The 22,641-nt window shown below is 37.9% G+C and overlaps 1 protein-coding gene across 1 annotated transcript in view; it reads right to left on the reverse strand.

Annotated features, from left to right (window-relative positions):
• The window catches only part of FAM241A (family with sequence similarity 241 member A), a 273,884-nt gene that overhangs the window by 207,412 nt on the left and 43,831 nt on the right, over window positions 1-22,641 (reverse strand). The window contains exon 2 of the mRNA XM_035325018.1: window positions 16,208-16,294. The gene's annotated coding sequence lies outside the window, so the exon portion shown is untranslated. The remainder of the gene's footprint in view (window positions 1-16,207; window positions 16,295-22,641) is intronic.

Here is a 22,641-nt window from a genome sequence, read left to right on the forward strand (position 1 = left end):
CTCCGGCAAGAAACAAGTGGAAAGGCTGACTGTGCACAGGCCACGAAGCTGGAGACAGGTCTGTTTGCACATGGATCCCTCCACTCTCTTCCTATTCAGTAGAGAGCATCAGTAACAAAGCCATCCCAGAAAACAAACAAGCATGCTTTGCATGTGTGGTAAAGAAGACACTATTCTAAAATTTCTCTAATTCTTCTTGGTTAACTGTGTGTGCATAGACCCGTGATAAGCACTAAATATGCAGATATATTTCTAAATAGCTAAAGTTTTATTTCTCCCTAAAAAGATGGAATATGAATAAATTCAGTGTTTTTTACATCAAGATTCTGTTTATAGTTGCCAGATTCTCTTCACATATCACCAAAACATGACCCAGGAAAAAATAATGATCTGTTTTCATGAAACATACAATACACATACAAATCAACTCATGACTGATGGATTTTGCTCGATAAATCCACCATGGGTGGCAGTAGGTAGAAGCCAATAGCTGACTAAGGCACACCTTGCAGAGTAAGGAGTGAGGGGAAAAAGGAATGTGTGAGAAAATCCTGGAAACACTACAGTCAGTGAAGGAAGAGAAGGAACAGACAGACCATGTGAGCAGGTATCCCTATCTGGAACACACCAGAGCAGATATCCACCCTGCAACCACGGGAGGGCCCCATGCCAGAGCAGATGGATTGTTCCTGAAGGAGCAGCTGTCCGTGGAGAGGACTCACACTGGATCAGGGGAAAAATGTGAGGAGGAAGAAGCAGCAGAGGAGAAATCCCCATGCCCATGTGCTACCCAGGGTCAGGAAGAGAGTTTGAGGAGGTGGGAATGAAGGAGGCAGCGTGAGCCTTGGTGTTTTGTCTTTGTCATCATTCTACACTATTTTTAATTGGCAATAATTTAATTCTCCCCAAGTCAAGCCTATTTTGCCCATGATGGCAATTGGAAATGATGTTCCCATCTTTATCTCGACCCGTGAGCTTTTTCATCTTTTCTCCCCTCATCATGTTGAGGCAGAAGAACAAGAAAGTGGATGGCTGCTTGGCAGCTGGCCAAGTTTTACCCACGTCACATCATGTTGCATTTCTGTGGTAAGTTGAAGATGTGTACAAATAGATTGCATATGAGATGCACTGGCTGGACCTTTATTACATAAAAAAAAAAAAAAAGAGAGGGGGAGGAGACTGTTTCTGGGATTGCTGAAACCAAGCAACATAAAGCAGTGCAAAAGATGGCCTGAAAGAATAACTTACTGTTTTCAAATCAGAAAATTTCACAGGATGAGGAAAAGATCCTTTTAATATGTATTAGAACAAAGATGAACCCTTATGCAACTATGAAAAGCTTCATTATCACTAGCTCCCTGGAGTCCTCAACGCACAGGTCTGTTAAACAACAATAACAAGGGAACATGGATATAGAAAATAAATGTTACAGAGAACAGCCTATCACCCCCTAGCCACGATGCTGTATACAGAGTCAATAAGACTATGAAAGACAGGGTCATCACATCTGGTCAGCCACCATACCAGGAGAGCAAGGCAAATAATCACACTTGCATTTGACACAGCTATTTTTCCCTTTTACCCTGCTTAAATGCCTTTATTTCTAGCCTTCTGTTCCCGAAAAGTATCATGATTCCCTTTTAAAACACCAGTAAAGCTTAACTTAAATGGGGAAAATCAAATACCTCTGCAGCATATTTCTAGTAGTTCAGTTCTAACAGCAAGATGTGTTTCAGGTATCCAGAGTTGGAAGGTGACAGAAAAAAAACGACTTTGGTCCTATCCTAGACTAGGCTGGGGAAGGAACAGCAAGCTCTTTAAAGCAGGTCCAACTCTTTTAAGTTGTAACTCAGCTAAAGCCTTCTCCAGCACACTGAGGATAAATGTGAACAAAGTGACTGAAGATACTGAGGTGCTTGGAGCGAAATCATAGAGATTTCTCCCATCTCTTAATGTAAGGATTCTCTCCTCCTCCTTTCAAATAATTCCTTGGACCCTTTTTATTGGCACTGCGGAAGTCTGTTTTCATGGCTCAGGAACCGTGAGTACAGGTGCACCTCTAAGGCTCAGATGCTGCTGAGGAGCTCCCTGGGAGAACAGCCCCACAGCAGAAAGATCCACCTGTCAGTCCAGGGTGCTGCTGCTCTGTCCTGTGGGGAGCTCAGGCATTCATGGCACAATTCACTCTGTCAGCTGGGGCAATGTTGTACAAAAGAGATTTTAAAGCCTTGGGTTAACCTGCTACATAGTGCCCGGTGGGCTCTGAAAAGAGGAGAAGACATTCTAGGCATAGCAAATCAAAAAGAAGCCATCTGAATTTTTGAAAGAATGGGAAAAAAGGTACAGCCTTCCCCAGCTTTTCTAAAGGTGGCAAAATTACATGGCCTAGTTAGCGCACAATCACAATGCACGTGAAAACTGCTAAAATGAGAAGACAGGTCTGGAATTCATGTAGGACTGGAAAGGATGCATCCATGGTTCAGGATTAGTCTAATCTGACCTTTAAACTTTAACGTGCAAAGCATTTGAGATTTATTTTTAAGATTGTTCGTCACAGAAGTGTGTGTGTGGAAAGCAGAACTTTCATGTCCATATAAAAGTTCTATTTTAGCCACCATGTGAAGCAAAGAAATGGCTCACTAAACACTGGGTATGAAACACTGCAGAGATACTTCTCCCATTTGGAACCCCTTGTATCAGTTCAGTCAGTTTCAATCACTTCAAATCAATAAATCTTTATTTCCTCAGTACTTTGGGCTTACCACATTTTCCATAGCTTGAGAAATTTTGCAAAACACATTTTGGACTACTTGAACTAAATCAATTAAAACCTCAAGCCATTAAATTGAATCTAGGAACTGTATATGTTCCTAGCCTCTCTTTTCATACTCTTAAGTAGATAGTTTTAAATCTGAAGCAGTTATACTGCATCCCTTTGGCAGTGTTCTCTAAAGTGTTCTTTTCTTGTCTTCTCTTCCAACCCTCAAGAAAGAAATTATATATATACACACATGTATATAAACATGTCTCAATAAGCATTTATAGCCATGACAAATTTATTCTTACTGTCAATTTAATACATGTGTTTTCAACTTAAATTTGATATATAGTCTGGTGTTTTCTATTAGATGATATAAACAAGTATTTGACTTAAAACAGGATTATTTTTCTTCACTGAGACTGAGAGAAGCAATAAACATCACTCTTCCTGGGAATAAAAATGAGGTGGCAATTCCATGAAATATAACCATTAGAATAACAACAAAAAAATCATTGGTGTAAAGAATAAAAAAAGCTTGACCACAGCCCTGGTTTGTTTACTGATCTTCTGGACAGAAATTGTTTTTGCATGACTGCTTCAATGCATTACATCAAAATGAGACATGCTTCATTTTTTTTCCCAGTGTGCATACTAGGAAAGACAAGTCAGCCTGCTGTCATCAGCAGTACCAGCATGAATCCCAAAGCAAGTGGGACTAGGTAGGCACCTCACCAACTCTGTAGGATAAAGCTACTATTCTGTTCTAGATTTTTAATCACTTCTTGGGAGGTAGAGGGGAACCTTTCCTTTCTCTTCAACACATATTTTTGTTCTTGTAAAATAAGACTGCAAATCTGCAACGTAGTTTGGGGACTTTAAAATCTTAAAGGATTTGAATGGGAGCATTTCTTCTAACTCTGAGAGATTATTGCCATAATCAATCTTCAATGGAGGGAAAAAAATACTCAAAAGGAGTGGTATGTTCCTGAGAGAGAATAAGCTCATCTCAGAGGGTTATTTAATTGTCTGCATACCTTTAGGAAACGGCAAAGCAAATGTAGATTCTGGCTGACAGACAGCTTGTTACTCTACCTAAGGAGCTGGTCCAGGGAAGGAGCACAGGCTGATGGTAGGTAGGTACTGCGCATGGTACCGCAAAAGGGTCAACTCCTAAGCAAACCTGATTGTGGAGTGTTAATTGTGCTCTGACTCAACAACCTGCACCAAAAAAACTAATCAGTCCTGTGCATAGAAGGAATAAATAAGGCAGTTTCTGTGATTTTACCTCATCTCATCATGGGAAATTATTTTTCAGTGATTGTGATGTCCTATGGATATAATCAGTCTGAATGAATGCTTTGGCAGCACCTGTGCCAGGACTAGGTCTGCTGGGTTGCAGTGATATACAAAAGCATTACTGCTGATGGTAGAACACCCAGGATAAACAGGGGAGAAGAAAGGTAGAAAAAAGAGAATAAAAATATAGAAACAAGTAAAATATGTTCAACAGTGAAATTCAAAAGGAGAAAATATTGTCTTTTAGAATACCCTGAACAAATGAGGCTTCCATTACAATAACTGGTGATAAATTAAACCACTGATGAGTTTTAAAATTTTGGATTTGTTTCCACCCCCCCCCCCCCCCCCCCCCCCGCAGGGAATATTCAAAGGAATAATCATAAAATTAGAATCAAATCAATTTATAGGAATTTCATTACATGAGCTTGTGTCAGCAAGTGACCAATAAGTTAGGAGATGACTTAGAGTATCTTCAAGGGGTTATACAGAACCCAGGATTTTTTTGACTGTGTCTAGCAATAGAATAGTGAGGTTTCTATGACTCTACAAAGCATCTTTGAATAGACTAAGTAATTTTAAATTAATCTGAAGGTTAATTAACTTTTAATTAATCTGAAGGTTTTTCCATAGTAAAAAGCTAATAGTAAAGCTAAACTAGTAAAATGTAGATGTGATTTTTGTGCCCAGGAATAATTAGTATGAAATATACTAAAATATTATATATGAAATATTTCAAAAGTAGTATGAAATCTATATGAAATATACCCAAAACAAGAAGCAGTAATTTGGAATAATATTTGCGATTCTATTCAGTAATGCCAAAGCATTTTTACATGCTCTGCTAAGACAAAAACACCTTTTCAGAATCTCATTGCTTTTGAGCCTCATGAAACCAGCTCCTTGTGCTGTATTTAGCTTTGCTTTCCACTGCAAGAGTCTTTATACTACCAGTACACATTAAACAGTTAAATCTAAGGAATTGTTTTTGTTTCTGGGATTGGAAGAAAGAAGGAGAAAGGGTGGGTGCGTTGTAGAACGGCCTTACATGGAATTCTTGTGCCATGCTATGACCAGTACTGCTCTGAGAGTTTCTGATTTGTTGCTTATTTGTTCCTGAAAATTAGAGGGCTGATGGGTATTGTCACAGTCATGTTTTTGTTTGGACTGCATCTCCTCTACCATCCACTGCAGCAGAGAATTGGGACTCGTTAGGGTGGAAGCAGAAAAAATGAATATATGGATACACAAAGTGAAGTCATATTTTCCCTGGCTACAACACTTACAAGGTTTCAAAAACCTTGCATCATGCAGCACGGAGTAGAAGTACTTTCCATATTCCCAGCACACATATGGCAGATACATCAACACAAATGATTGTTTAGTTATCCTCACGGGTTAACGGTGAATACACATACCTTATACATAATTTATAAACATATTAATGTAAAGATAGGCGGACAAGACATGGAAGGATACACAGATGCTTCTAGCAGGTCAGTAGGTGGAACAAATAATTTCCACATTACCCTTGAACTAGGATGTTGCCATTTTGTACACTATTCCTTATAGTCAGATGAAACAGATGTGCCAAGTATAAGGCTTCCAGTTAAGGAAATGAATGCCGTAAGTTGTATTTATTGAGCCACAATCAAGACATTCTCTACATGGCAATTAGAAAAATGTTAATTTCAATGTTAGAGCTGTTTCGTATTACACTGTGCATTGAGTTTCACCAGTCTGTCAAACAGCAAAGATGTATTAGCTCCAAAACATTAAGACTTTCGCGTATTTTGAGTATAGCAATTTCTCATAGTTGAAGGATGAACCAAATATAGTAAATACTTTTTCTAATTGAGAGTTAGCATAACCTATCCAGTATGACTTCAATTGTCATAGAAAATCTAGCATCCCACTTATTTATCATCAAAAAATAAATGAGTTTTAGAAAATGAAACAAAAAATGAAAAGATGGCAATTACAAGTTCATGTGCTTCTCTTGCAAAACTGTGTAACTCATTTTGAATTCTATGCCTCATGAAAAGCTATGCCATTGCTGCTGAAATAGTTTTCGTAAGTCACCTTTTTTGAACAGACACACCTGTTTGCAGAACATCTCATAAGCCAGACAGATTTTACAAGCAAGTTCACAGAACAAGTAAATTATTGATAAGTGCCAAATTCACCCAGAAATTGAATTGGATATTAGAAACAAATGACAACAAGTAACAATGGGCATTCTGCACCATGAGGTGCATTTGGAGCATAGTAGAAATTTACCAAACAATAAGGAATTAACTATAAGAAATACACTTCTGGAAACAAACCTGTTTTGCTTTTCTCTTACAAAAGATGAAAATGTATTAGATGGATTCCTGAGCTTTCGTCCTAATCTCCTGGAAGACTGACTGAAGTTAGTTGATTGACAAAGTTGTAAAAACTATACTGGCTGGGCGAGAAGTTTTTCAGCACTTGTAAATTTTATTTAATATGTCTATTAAGAAGTCTGGCTTTTTTGTAAATTCACTTAATCTTTAGTCCCACTAAAAAAATATCTGATTTGCACAACAGGCAGGGTTTTTAATTCACTCCAAGTATAAAAAGCCTACCTTCTTTAGTGAAAAATACACACATTTCTTTTTCTTATAAATCACCCTGCAGCTCTGCCACAGAGGCTGGCTTTTATTTCAGCTTGTTCGTCAGGAACAGAATTGGCCACTAGGGATCTGATCTTTCAAACATGTTTAACTTTAAACACATGGACAGTTTCACTGGCTTCCCTGGGACTCACATCCCAGCTAAGCACATGCACCAATCCTTATCATCTTACACTTGTGCAAAACCAGTGCCAGACCTTTGTGTGAGTTAGCTCCCAGCTGATGATGTCTTCTGTGAAGGAGGAAAGCATGGCTAATTAGGTAGGGTGAAAATTTAACATTTTGCTATTGCATCCGGGACCTGCACTAGAAGAGGAGAAAATACTATTACATAGAATACAGAAACCTATTTATTTAGATCTCTACAGGACACAGCACTGTGTGGTATAGGCATACTACAAAAAAAAAAGTGAGAAGTAACTAGAATGCCAAATGAAACAGCTAATGTTGGAAGAAAATAATATGGACAGTGAGCAGATCTGTCTTCACCCAATGCTGGTTATATTATTAGTGGTTACATTATATAGTATACACTATATGTCTGAAGTAATTACAGTTTCAGGACAGGTGTAAAGGTGAAACTAAGACTAGTAACTCTCTTACATTTGAAGCAAGGAGGATTTAGAGCCATCAGACTTAGACTGACCTGAGGCTGGAGACGAGAAACACAAAAGACTAACAAGAACCTATATAAAATAATGTCAGCAGGAACAGGATAGAAATAAATCTCCCACCAACAATAACACAAAAGAGAAATAAAATACAGATTTCACGACTGGCTCACTCAGATGGGCCACAGCGAAATAGCAGTAAAGGCAGTGTGGTAGTAACCTCTGATCCTGTCAAATCGCATGCTTACACAGCAATGAAAATTGTTAAATGGAAAGAGGTTGCAGTGCTTGTGGGGCTTGGTGGAAGAATGCACCTCCTGCAGGGCAGAGTCTGGATGTTGCTCTGCACAGACAGTTCTCTATTGACAATGTTCTATGTTCTCTGTGTTCTTTATGAACAAGCTCACCTGTACACACAACGTATTCTCTTATGTTTCTGTCTAACAGGCACTAAACACAGGTACAAATGTAGGAATCATACTCTGATCCTAGCTCTTACGGCCTCTAAGTGTTTTTTCACACTTTGGTTAACGGGGAGGCAATAAGGATGTCTGGTTGTATATAATTTTCATTATCATTATATATTCATCAAGAGAAGCAGTAGTTTTTACATCTTAGCAAGTTTCTCAAATTTGAGCAATTTTCCCTAAACCACAGCAAGATTAGGTCAAGTCCTTTCAGAAATGTTGGGAGAAAGAAAGAATAGAGACCAAACTGTCCAGTGGTATTTGCTGGTACATTTGGCTTTTGCTTCTCTTCAGAGAATTGGGAAACTCTCTACATAACTTGATGATCTAAGTGTCCAACTCTGACCAGAAGGCCTACTATGAACTTGAAAGACTTTACCTAAAAATAGGAACATTCAGGGGAAACTTTGATGATTGATAAGTCATTCTGAAATATAAAAGCTTTGTCAGTAAACATAATTGACCAGCTACAACTGAAGTGTGTTGTAGTCACTTGAACAGCACACTGCATTTTTCTATGAACTCGAAATGACCTTAAAAAATAAGGCTATTCCAGCACATCTGAAATTTAGGAATATTTCGGTTCCAGATTTGCTGCTCAGCCTTGCACTAGTAGCCTGTCAGCGTTTAATCAGATGCTTACAAAAATCATCCAGAGGAGACCAAAACAGCATATGTGGGTTTAAACTGCTTGTGAATACACTGCAACACAATATTCATGGAGAATATTCAATGACTCGGCAACTGATGCTGCCAGAAGACAAATGCCTAAAAGACAGAATTCAAAGTACTGATATTTTATGTATATATATGGCAAATATTTTCTTAGCATACTACACGCAAGTATATATGCATATGTGATGAAAGCTTACTTATAATACCACATGTTCAAATCTAATTAGAAGACAAACAAATAGCCTAGTAATCCGCAAGAGCATTTTGCAGGTTACACCGAGCCCCAGAGAGCGGTTGTGCTGTTGGGTACCCCAGAAGAACGACAGCATCTGTGCGCCCCCAGACTTCTGTCTGCGGTTCCAGGGAGGGGAGCTACACCCGGAGATGCCCTCTGCAACTGCTGCTCCACGAGAAAGGCTCAAAAGAGGGCGGCAAAGATTTGTCGCCCTGTGCGAGGTTTTGCTCTCTTTTAAGACCAACGATTTAAGCCATGCAGGGGCTCCCTCTGCTGTTCTTTTTGTTTTCAGAACTATTAAAGGGGAAAAAAAAAAAAAAAAAAAAAAAAAAAGCAACTCCGTTGCCGTTTACCTTTAGCTGCGGAGGGAGGGAGAGAGGCTTTTAACACATTTCCAGCATATCCCAGGTTCTCTTTTCTGCTTCTCTGGGCCAACTCAGTCTGTTGGCCTTATTATTAGACCACTGAATATGGGATACATAGAGGCAAATATATGGCATCTATATACAAGTATTTACATAGCAGATGCCCTCTCTGAACTGTGAAAAAGAAATCAATCATCTAGACTAAAAGAGCTTAAAAAAGATCTTTAATAAAAATGGCAATCAGATGATATTCTACATGAGCTGAAAGCTTCAAACTGTCTTGTTTTATTATACGATTTAATAGGAGACACCCTTGGAAATATTATTATTATTATTTTTAAGTGAGCCTTTACAATCAGTACTAATCGTGAAACATCTTTGTGTGTTCACTTCAGACCAGAAAGCAGTGTGAACAGCATCAAGAAGCCAAATGTCACACTCATAACAGCAACAGCATCCCTTCAAATAACTAAAGCTTTCTCATTATTTCTATTTAAAGGTGTTAGACAACAACCTAAAGCAGCCTTCTAAAACTTTTTGTCACTCCTTGCTATTTTTATTCTTGAAGTTTCAGATAAATTGGTCAGGAAACATTTACATTAAAAAAAAAAAAAAAAAAAAAAAGTACATTTGGAATTTTTGTAAATCTTTAGTCCATATAAGGAATCATCTAAGGATATCTCCAGAGAGTTCTCCATATTGATCATAAGCGGATACTAAATGCTAAAAAAATGTTATAGAGAGTCAGGTTTTCCTTTCTTTACTTAAGCAGCTGGACAGAAAACTGAAAAGGTTTCTTTGTAATTTCAACAAATTTTATTCACTGGCCACTAGGCAAAATGTAGGGGCTGAAGGGGCGGGGGCCCCCCCCGGGGGGGGGGGGAAGAGGGAGAGGATATATTCTCTCCTTTTTCAACACAGCCTCAAGTAGTTGAAAGCTTGCCCTTGAACTTCTACCTTGAGTAAAAAGTATTCATTTCCCCTTTAGGCATAAAGCTTTTCCAAAAGCCAGAGCAGGAAAAAAAAATCTGCTGTGCTGTCATTGGAAACTATGATTTATAGAAACGTTGAGTATGTTTCATAAAAATCACCTGCTATTTAAAAACCAAAAGAAAAAAAGAGAAAAAAACAACACCATCAGCATTTACGTTGACAAGAATGTTCCTAAATGCCATATCAGGGTGACTTCATTTTCCATCTGTCTGATGGATTTGCTTTGCTTAAAGATCTGGACACATACAGGTATGTATTTTCTTTTTCTGCCATACTACTAAGAAAGTAACACAGGATCACACAGCAGCCTTTTGCTGTGACTAATCCCTCTGGATCTGGCCTAGCCTTCCAGGCTGTACTTCCTGCCTGAACCCGCCTATACGTTCTGAAAGCAGAATAAAAACAAAACAAAAATTCAGCAAAGAGACATTTAAAAAAAAATGCTACGCAGGTTGAACTTCAAAGAATCTTTTACAAAATCAGCACAGAACCCTAGTCATTCCTTGGCTTCATCATACAGTGTAAGGGTCTTTTCTAGGATCAGGTTTGAGCCTTTAATAGTGGGAAATTCCAGCCTTTTTCATTGCTGGGGAGAAACTGAAGGGTTTGTATCATCAGAGCTAAAACAACTTCATTGAAACAATGCAGAAAACTGGGTTTTTGATTGTTTTCCTGATGAGCAAGAGTTGATTTAGAAATTCATACAATAAACCAGAACATATTTTTGAATTCTCAGTTAAAGCCTTCAATAATTTAATGCAAAATTATTTACGATTCTTCAAAATATCTATTTAAATACAGAAGCAGGGACTAATGCATTTGAGTACCACATTTAGTAAGAACACAATTAAGAACAGACCAAAATATCTATGACCAGACCAGCCATCTGTTACAATGGAGAACGTCTTGCTTGCAAATTCCAGCTGACTCGTCATCTGTACACGTGGTGTAAGGAAGGCTGTGTGAACCTGTACATCTATCTTATAGCAGCATGAAGTTAAAACAGGACAAATGCCACATGCAAAATATTTGGAGTGGTCAGCAGACAATTTTCTCTCTAGGTCATATTCCATGTTTAGACAAATAGACCATACATAGAAGCAATCAAGTGAAATCACTTTGTGGGCACTTCTGCAAAGCACCCTCTTATGATGGAGAATCCAGCAACATGGGAAACACCTATTACCCATATCACTTTTTATCATGGTCACTGAAACCAAGTTGGAGACTAGAAGAGTGTTAACCGTCACTGACAGAGGATAGAGCAACCCAGAGATTTCCCACCATCACTACCTATGTCCTCTAAACCATCTCCCTTCTATGGCATAATATACAAGGAGACTTTTGTTTCCTTTCCAGTGATTTACTGTTTTGTAGATAAACTTAATCCTCCACACTGTCTCCCAGATCCTTATTTTTGCAAAATCTTGGACACGCTACAAACTGATGTCGTGCAGAAAAGAGTTACTAAAAAGAGTAGAGATTTGATAGTATAAAGGAAGCTAACAGCTCTACCGCCCTTTACTTTGTCTTCAGAGGTGTAGAGTAAGAGGTTCAGTAAGCATTGCATCAGTAGGTATTTCTCTAGAAGCTTCTTATAGTTTTATGATTAAAGTACTCCTCAGCAAAACAGCTACGTGTATGGCAAAAATGTATAATACATATTTTTTAATATTGTGTAACATGATAGAATATCAGTATCTCTGAGATAATGGGAGTATTAGACAGCTGCCTTTTGTTTGTTTGTTTTACCTTTAAAGATAATGAGTTCTCAATTTTGGACAAGTCCTTCTGTCTGACAAAAAAAAAAGAAAAAAAAAAAAAAAGGTATATTTCCTACCAAATGAGGCTCATTTTGCTTGCTCCATGCAGTAACAGTCCACCATTACTATTCAAGGAAGGTAAGTGCTGGCCAGCACAACATCTGGAAATTACAGCTGAACTTGAAAGCTTGGGCATGCAATGACAAAAAATCACGAAGCTATGTATAGTAACATTAAGGCAGCATAGATCAGAACACAGTTTTGGCACAGAATAAAACCCAACCCTCAATTTTCCATGTTTGTCAATACTCAATATTATCTTCATATGCTCTAATATAATTACTCACTTGATAAGAGTTATTTATTCATTTTAAGAAAGAAAATGGCTTTAAATACTCTATTAATACAGTAGACTAAGAAAAAAAATCATCAAATAGCATCCTTAAAAAAATCTTTCAAATGAAAAGTGCCCCAGAATCTTTTTCCTGATATTTTATCCATTCTCTGGAAGTTGTCCTTTTATTTCTCTTGAATCTGTACAGTACAAATTCTACACAGGAATTTAATAAGTAGGTAGGTCTATCTACAAAAATGCATATGCATGGTCACTACTAGATGAATATATATTCTGTACCATGGAAAATGCACATTCCATGTACTTGCGTACAATTGGATAGATAAGGAACTAGTTGAAACGGGAGTACTAAAAATGGAAATTATTTCTTGAAATCTGACTGGATGACTATATTTAGACTCAAAGACCCACTAAAGGGGGAATCATCTGCTTTACTAAGTAAACTCCTGGAATAAACACTACATGTACAGTATTAGTCTGTAACCTAGCAAATCTTTGTAATGTAGGACACTGTGTGGATTACAAATGTGCATTAAATTGCACATTGTTACAGAGTTTTTCCCCCCCCTAAGGATGCACTCAACACTTTCCTCCTTCCTGTCTGACAATATGTTGCCATGCTATAAAAGCCCTAATGCCCATTTCAACGATTAGCTGTACATCAGCATTACTACTTCAAATCCACAAGTTTCACATCAAGCATTAAATGGGATGAATATTGATCTGCTAAAGAGGATTTATTTATTTCTAGCTCTATCCAAAGATCAACTACTAGCAGCTTTTGGTGGATCTGTTGAGCTCTCACAGCACAAAGCTACTGCATACATGACACCGGACTTGACATTTCAGTTCTGGAAGAAAACCAAACAGTAAATTCACTGCAATAATCCTAGATAAATGAGATGATCACTGGAAAAGCTGAGATAGTTAAGTGGTCTATCAGAAAAGTCCAAAGGATGATATTGAACTGTTGCTACATAGTAACCTCTCTCATGACAACATGGCAGAAGATCACCATATCAGATGCCAATATTGTTGCCTTAAAAAAGCAGCATGTCTTCAGGTTATCTTGGAACACTTCACAATTATGTTCCGAGCAGAAAACAGTATATTCAATATATGTAAAATCAGATACATATGGATATCACAATGTTTACCCACTCATTCTATTTTTGTCCCATTCAGTCAGTAACAGTAACAACTGTATAATGTGTTCAAGAAATAGATTTCTTGTAACATTAGACCTGTCCTTGAAAAATTCTTTTTGGTGTATTTCAGTAGGGATCATTTTCTGATCTTTGGCACACATAAAGTAGAAAAACATACAAATGAGTTGATGAGGATTGCAAGCAGATTAGAGATGAACTAGTAAATTGCTTTGCCTTTTATACTCAAACGGCAAGGGCACAAGAGAATGCTATGTTTTCACTAGCTTTGACAAGGAGTGTTTGAAATGCCAATGTAAGAAGCCATGAAATTTTTGCTGTGTCACTCATACAGGAAACTGAACAAGTCAGTCAAAACATTGCCTCAGTGCTGTGTTTTCATCAAGCCATATCATTCCAGTGGCTAATAATATCATTCTAGTCATCTGCTAAATGTTTCATTTTTATTTATCTTATTTCTCCTCACCATTTTTTCATTATGAGAGAGTATTATTTTACAGAACACATGGAAAGAAACGGTGACTTACAATGGGAATATTTGCTACAGCTATGTTTGGCTTCCTATAAGAAGACAGTTCTCAAAAAAAAAAAAAAAAAAGCAAACAACAACAAACTCTACCACATAGCATGTTATCAAAAATGGATCTGAAAGCTGAAAACCAATGCTTTGCTCTGGTTGCTTGAACTCAGTGAATTTCTAAACATCCTTGCCACAGGTACTACGTTTAATTAGGTTTTCGTCTGCAGCACAGTGTCTGCTTTGCCAAGGATAGAGAACTTTGGGCTGGTTCCAAGTGTCAATGGAAGAGAAGCTGTATGTCTTTCAACATTAGCCCTGCATTAGGACAAACTGAAATCATCACTTTTTTTAATCTTCAATTTTATCTGTCTATAAAATAAATCATGCTTCTGAAGACAGTGTTAGTGATTTACATTCAAATGTATTTCAAATGTAGAAGCATGTATTATTTGTAAAATGTCTGAAATAACTCAAAACAAGTATGAAGAGGTAATCTGAAATATTTTCTGTGTGATCTGTCAGGTTAAATGTCTTCAGTGGGACACCATTGAGGAGCCACCCCAAAGTTTTCTCTTTCTTATTGTTTCATTCTTTTGTGAGAAAAAACAAAACAAAACAAAACAAAAAAGAAAACTAAAAGAAGCAGCACAAACGTGCGTAAACAGTGATAGGAGAGTCACTTATATGTTGCCTGAAGCTATCATGCTATTTGTATCTGGAACACATAAAATGATACTAAATTCATATCCTGAGAAGCAAGAACCATTTTCCTGTCTTTCATATGCTTATAGCATGGCTCTCTACAAACCGCCTTCTAGGAACAGTGCTTAAATTTGTGATACAATTTGGTAAAAAGTTAATTCAAATAATTAATTCTTTCTGTTATCTCATTACTAAATACATTAAAAATAAATGAATGTAGTGTAGGGAAATCTTATATAAAAAGATAATGTCTATAAATGTTTCTGTAGTTTGTCGAGAGTATCTTTGGCAAGGAATCAAAATCAGAAATATTTGCTTAACTCAAGTTTAGGACATAATGCTTTTTACCTAACAATAACTCCTTTCTTCACAAACACTTCATAACACATGTCAGTCTGAAACAGATTGCAATGCTTGTGGTTTAAATATAACAGCAACATTTCAGACATGGTGAAACCCTGTATTCTACCTTTTATCCTCCCCACATCCTTTTGACATCCCTATGGTAATTTCTGCCTCTGCAAGTTACTGTATTATTTTAATAAATAAATTAAAAAAAGCCAACAACAAAAAACCCTCTTTCTTCTTCCTGCCCTCCCTCCCTGCCCTTTGCAAAAAATCCTCAAATTATTGAAACACGTTCGCTATTTATTTTATTTTTATTTTTTTCAGTTTAAAATCAACTCCCTCCTCTCCTTCCAGGTTTATTTACTGATATTTGGAGCACAACTAATTTGAATATACAAAATGAAAGGATAAGGTGCCATAAAGAAATACTCCGTGTTGGAAAAGAGGCACTGGTCATCACTGGAATGATCGTAGACAAGGGTATGGCCAAAGGCCAAACTCTGTTGCAGAGCTTCCACCAAGTATTATGAGAAAGAACAGCAGTAAGGAATGCATAGCAGTATAACCTCTTTAAGCAGAAGCATCTCTCAGACATGCTGTATTATTGTCTAAACCACAGCTAGTTTTTCAAGTCATATTTCTACACAACAGAATGTTTTATCTCTTATTTCATTAATTCACACATTTCTGCTTTGGTAAAAAAACACCAATTTCCTTAGCACTGTAATACATTTATTAGGAACTTTGTGGGAAAAACAAAACAAAACAACAAAAAAAACCAGCACTCTACTACCCTCCCAAGTCTGCCCATATACTTTTTTTTTTTTTTTTTTTAGGAATGATTGTAAGCCAAACAGTGCTATATGATGTACTCCATGTAGTACATGCACCATGTGAAACACAGATGAGGGTTTTATTTTGAGGTATTGTTTTACAAGTCACAAATTCTAACACGACCTAACAAAACTCCTAGCTGCATAAAAAAGATGCAATAAACCTCTCTAACAGTAGCTGATTTGTATGCAACATTGACCATAAGGGTAACTCTTCAGTAAACCTGAATCTCATATATAATGCATAGCAGTTAATAAATCATAGTAAAATCAGGTGGCTTAGAGCCAACAATACCCAACTAGTAATGGAAAGGGGGAAAAGATTTATAGAGAGACAGACTCTGTCTGGATTTTGCTTTTAAGAGCCTCATACAGTGCACTTGGAAGATCTCATTGTGGTTTCCAAGTGGACGTGTGTCATGCTGACTCACTTCATCCTTCCCCCAGCATCACCCCTCACTTACCCCAGGTGATGCCTCTTCTCTCTTTAAAATCTTCCTCTTTGACCTTCCACTGATTTCTTGTCTATCTGTTCCCAATATGCGTGCTGGAAAGGAGGGAAGAGAGATCAAGATGAGATTAGAGCACTGTTCCCAAAACTTCACAAAACAAAACATCCCACATTAGATTTCAAAGTTGAAGAGAAACTCATAAAAAGAGCCTCTTGAAACTCGTTTCTCAACCCTCAGAAAGTCATGCTATGAAGTGCTCAGAATGTCACACATTTCCCTGGTTCAAAATCTGATTTTATAAAAGGAAGAAAACATGCTTCAGTATTTTTGATAGGAAGAACAGGGGTTTGCTTTATATATCAAGGGCAAAACTCTTCTGTTCTCGTTAGAGACTCAGGAGAGTAGGATATTAAAGAAGACTGCTGCTGCACGGATCTGAGAATTTTTTTTTGATTTTTTTTTTTTTTTTAAAGCCTGTCCACGGTGATCAGAGGCCCTTAGCAAGACAAGTGTTATTGCAAGAAAAAGACTGAGACAGAACACCTCAAAGCCAAACGTACAACTTCATCAATTGTATGATGTTAATCACACATGCATAAAAAAATAGTACGATATACTGAGTCAAGAACCACATTCCAAAGTTATACTAAACTAGTAGGGAATTTACTTATTTTTCACAGCTACCTTCTTGTATGTCATTTACTTTGATGGAAAAACATTTCTCCTTTGGGTCAAATTATATTAAGTTTACGGTTGTCATTGCTAGGAGCATCGTGGTTCAAGGTCCAAATTGGGAAAACTACAGGAAAGCTTCTAAGTCTAACTAAAACTAAATCCCAGTTCCCTGCCTTAAAATCGAGTTACAAAATGTGTGTATTGATGCCAAGTCTTCTAAATGTCTTTTTATCCTTAAAAATACACAAGTGTCAGATGAATACTATTCGACAAACGGTTTTAAAAATGAAAAGCGCATCAGTAGCATCCCCTTCCCCTCTTCTCCAAAATAAAAATGTTTGAGTGTCGAGGTTTTGCTGTGTGTGCGGAGGGCAGTTCTTGGATCGCTTCGAAACGGGGCGTTTAGCAAATCCTTTCGGGAAGCCCCCTGACGAGAGACATCTTCTCGCCCACACAGCGCTGCACAAAGCCTTCCCGTGAGGTAGCCCCTCTTTCACCCGCGGGCTAGGCGGCGTGTAAAACCCCGATTTCCCCCGTCGGGGGGAAAGTTACGGGCAGGAGAGGTTAATTTCACGGAGCCGACTGCCCGCACTGAGGGGCGGCGGGGCCGCAGCCCCGGGACGGGCACTAGATGGCAGCACCCGCTTGAGGAATGTCGGAAAATGGCGCCCGCCGCGGGCAGGGCCGGGCCGCCTGAGGGGAGCGGGCGGCCGCCGCCGCCGCCGGGCAGAGGCTGGTTCCTCTCACGCGGCTCGGGCTTCCAAAAACTGCCTTTCGACCTCATCTACTTCAGTGGCCGAGGCACAAGGGCCGGGCTGGACGTTTAGGGCGACAGGTCTTGTAACGATGCCCTCAAATATGCATGGGCATACACACACATGCTAAAAAAAAAAACAAAACACAAACCAAAACCAAAAACAAACAAACAAACAAAAACCACAACAAAACAAAAAAACAAGAATTCCCCACAAACACAGCAAAAATCAGACGGGACGTACAATCACTACAAAATTGACAAATTATATGAAGTCTACCGTTTTGGAGGAAGATAAATATTTAAACATAGCCCCTTGACTGTACTAGGAGTGAGTTCAAAAAGATGGCGTAATACATTTTTCAATATTACGACTAAAAATCAGTCTTGATTGCATTTATTTTGATATAATAAGAAAAAAAAAAAAAAAAGGGCTGTTAACCACATAATTCAAGTTCTCTTTATGCAGTTTGTTTTAGTCCATTTTCTACTTTTGATGATGCAGAGCAATGGTTGCAGGTTTATAGCGCTTTCCACCTCAGCAGTGCTTTAAAGGATGTAAAGTTAACATGGTAAATAACCTGTATATAAAACCATCCTTTGAGCAAACTGGCAAGCCTCGCAATTTCTGAGATGCTGTGGAGGAAAGGCGCTCTCAGCTGCCTCCCCCCATCCTTCCAGAGGGGCAACAGGGGCTGGCAGGCGCCTGCCCTGAGCACCGATCCATCCCATTACCCCACAACATCCCTCCAAACATGCTTCCCCTTGCCCAACCCCCTGCAAACAGAAGCTGCTCAGTTTCATCTTTTTGCCCATCCACAAGGTGATCGCACAAACCCTATCATTTGCAGGTGCAGTTCTATCAGAATGAAACGTGCTAAGGTGACCACCCAGAGACCAGCACCCAGACACTGCCGCGGCAAGGAAAGCATTGCTGGAAGGCGCTGTGACTTCCTGGCTTTCCTACTCATCAGGCTGGGAACAGCAAGGCCCAAAGGATGTAAAGCACAAAGTATGCTGATGAATGAAAGCACTTCTTACATGCACAACAACTGCCAGGCAGTAATCACAGGAAAGATTTATCATGCATCCATCCGATTATGGTTTTGTAGCAAGAAGCATAAACATAGTAGCTACACTCCACATTGTCTTTACAAATAACTAAGAAAGCATTATTCCAGAATTCATAGTTAGACTTTTTAACATTTTGCAAGAAACAGTCTGCTGGCAGACTCCAAGGATGTACAGTCTGTACAGTGTCTCAGTCTGTGGTTTGACTCTAGCTCTTAGCCAGAATATTCCACTGTCAATCAATCCTAAACAGAAAAGGATACTACTCTGGGTATTAAATAAAACCAAGAAAAAATATAAGCCGAGGTTAACTGAATCAGACAGCAAGAAGTAAAAAATTGGGTCAATCATGTAATAAATTATTGGAGAAAGTGTAAATATTAAATATATCCTCTGAACAAGGCACATAGAACTGGAACAGAAGAGTGAAAACACTAAATATCTTTTGTTCAAAATTCCGGTAAATATTATTTTGGTTGGCAAGAAGAAAAAAAAAATAGTTAACATAACCTCCCTTTGCTCTTCTGCCTCAGCTTCCCCTGCGGAAGAGTACTAATGACAATATGTGGGTACAGCCCATCTGAAATGCATTTAAATGGTGTGTAATTCCCATTTATCACCAATGGATGAGACTCACAGAGGAAGTGAGGCTCCTAAAGCCAGTGCCATTTCCTTCTAATATTTTTTGAGTCCTCGATACTCCATTTTTAGACTCAAGCAGACACAAAAGATGCAACTTAAAAACAGTAAGTAAAGCTTTTATAATAGCTTCCAGTTAGTAACGGTTTGTTTGTCACTTGAAATACTGTGTCATTTGAAATACTGGTACAAACTGAACAAAAAATGATGTAAGATTAAATAAAAAGGGTCATAAGTTTGGGGAGAAGCACTGAACGGTAGCAGTGCAGTATAGCAGCTGCTGCACAGTAACACTACAGAATAGTTTATGACAGGAAGTGAAGAAAATTCCACAATCCACCTGAAGCTACAGTGGGAATTACGTAGGCAAAGTGTAGTTATTAAAACTGGAATGTAACCAAGACTTCAGGGGCTAATAACCCTGTTCTTGCAAGAGATAGCAAAAAAAAAACAAGCGTCTTCATCGACCACAAGCTGTAAGACCACAGCTTTACATCTCTATTGGAAGACATGTCTTTTTCCACGATAAATTGCCACAAGGATGTGATCTTTCTGGGATATGATTTCCTGGCCAGCAATTTCCATTTCCTTCCATAAACTGTAAAAAGGTAGTGATTTTGGAGATTTAAAAAAAAATATATTTTATACACATACATATGTATAAAAAAATCCTATTTAAAACTATTGAACTACTGCCAACATTAAAAAAATATGGGCTAGTCTATGAATTATAATTTGACGTTCACAATGTAAATGTATTTACTATTATGTCCATTAAATCATTTTATGCTAAAATTTTATTTATAATTTCTTGCTTAGAAACTGTCTTAATTCTAAAGGCCAAATACTCAGTTTAACAAGGAATTAAAGCACTTGACAGAAATATTAAACTACTCAGATAAAACACTACATGCTCTTTCTATCTATAACACACATCATGCATAAATAGTGAGGTATATAAACATATACATTCTGAAAGTACACATACATTAGGAACATAAATACTCCCAGAAGTTGAACACATACGTTTATGCAGTGTGTATGTGTTTATAGGACTGTGAGTACAGTATATAAATATGGACATGCTATGTGTGTGTATTATACACTGAAGGTTCCTTAGTGTGATATAAAAGATAGTTTTATAATGAAATTTGAGATGAACGTATTTCAAGAAAAGCTACATAAAAGAAAGCTATCTAGTTCATCCCAGGACTGAGCAGATAAAAATGAGTACTAATGCAATTTATCAGATCTGTTGCATTCACCACATGCTAGTGATTTTCTTTTCTTCTTCTTCCCTCCCTCTCTCCCCGCTCAGTTTATTTAAATAGCAAACAAAATTCTTGTATCTTGTGGCATTGAAAAATATGCATCTCTTGCGGAGACGAAAAGAAGCTGTAAACCACTATTGATTGTCATTATGTCTTGCCACATAAAGAAAACATACCAGAGGCATTTTCATGGTAGGAACACAATTATCTTTAAAATTGGCACGTATCTGGATGCATGCTGGTATCAATAAAATTAGGTGACATAGGGACTTCAGCTAGATTTTATCCACAGTTAGGCTTGCCAAAGCACCAGAATTTTTTTTTCTTTCTTTAAACGTAGTATGCTGCACAGTGAATATCTTTGAAAATAATTCTTTAGAATGCAAAATCAAATATTTGAAAGTTAGAAAACACCATGTTTAGAACTGCTAGTTGTTTCAACAGCTGATCTCATATACATAAACTATGTAGTTTTATTACATACTATGTAGTTTCTGTGTACTTCATAGAAAGTATGTACTTTCATTACACGAATATATTAATTTTCCCTTTATTCCGTTCTTTGAGTGGAAGCACCTCCCAATGCAATTTCTTGCTGGACAAACAGATACATCATTCAAGTATTTGATTTTGTAACCGAACTGGCATCCTTTTATCCTCAAGGAGTATTTTTAAGATAAATGCTGAGTAAATATATAAATATCAGGATTACTTCACTGTGTCCTCCCTCATCATAAATTTCTTGCCTTATTCATTTGAAGATCATCTGAACAAAAACCCCACCCTGACTACAGTATCGGGTGTGCACTTAAGTTCTGGGTTCTGCGAGCGTGGCTACGTGCACTGACTTTGAAAGTTTACTAGCTGCTTAGGATAGCATTACTGTCTACCCTTATGTCCAAACTCTGCTAATGGTTTTTGTTTTGTTTATTTTTTGAGATAGTCATTCTTTTGATGCCTGCAGAACAAAGACACAAATAACTAGGGTTGAGTTTCATTCCCCAAATTATTTGTAGTTTAAGTCAGTAGGAAATTTAGCAGGCATTATTTGTAACTATGAATTGGGAATGTAAACATTTACATGACCTTAGTATTCATACCACAATTAACTATAAATTCTGACTCGACTCATGATTATTTATGGTTGTAGCGAAGTCTAAGCATATAGAGGCTTTCATAAAGCTCACCAGAAAACCATCCACAAGCTAAAATTTCTTGAAGCAATACTTGAATATAAAGGGTCTGATTTTCAGGACTGCTATTCCCCAAATAATCTGACATACATAGGAAAATGGGCTCAAAGATTTTTCACACAGGACGTATTTTCAGCTTGGGACCTATTTTGTAATTAATTACTTCAGATTGCAAAGCACAGAGTATTATATTATTTTGTTAGCATTGAGCCTCATATTCCTCGTATTGCTTCGTTATTTGTGCTATTCTGTATTTTATCTTTAAATTCTTTGCATCTGCTCTTCCCCCTTCCCCATACCATTCATTCCTGTTTTCTTTACCTTTACCTTTTACATACCTCAAAAGGAGGGTCAGGATGTTTATAGACAGCAAGTACAAGGGTGAGGGGATGAGCCCACACAAGAAGCAACTTGCTGGTTCAGACAGCAAGCAAGCAAGCAGTTAGCAGATTTGGACTGCTCATCACAGAGTGGAGCCCTGGACAAGATGACAGCAACAGTCTGCTTTAAAGCAGGTTGGGACCATTACTGGTAATTATAGTTAATCAGCAGCAATTGTCTTGACCAAGATACAGATCAACATTGAGCACTAACCTAACAGGACCTAATGAGTGTAATGGAGGATGAAGAAAGCCTGATTAAACTCGCAAGGCACTGGATGACCTGAGCAGATGATGCGTTGTAATCCCCAGCCCCTCTCTCTCCCCTGCTGCCAGCATGCTCCCCAGGGCAGCCGCCCCCCGGGGTAAGCCCCAACCTCGCGGCTGTGTTGCAACGCAGGCTGTATTGCAATATGACCTCAGAAGTGGTTAGCAGGTCAGAAACATGAGAAATTGAAT

This window comes from Oxyura jamaicensis, chromosome 4, assembly GCF_011077185.1.
Source record: "Oxyura jamaicensis isolate SHBP4307 breed ruddy duck chromosome 4, BPBGC_Ojam_1.0, whole genome shotgun sequence".
Lineage (NCBI taxonomy): Eukaryota > Metazoa > Chordata > Aves > Anseriformes > Anatidae > Oxyura > Oxyura jamaicensis.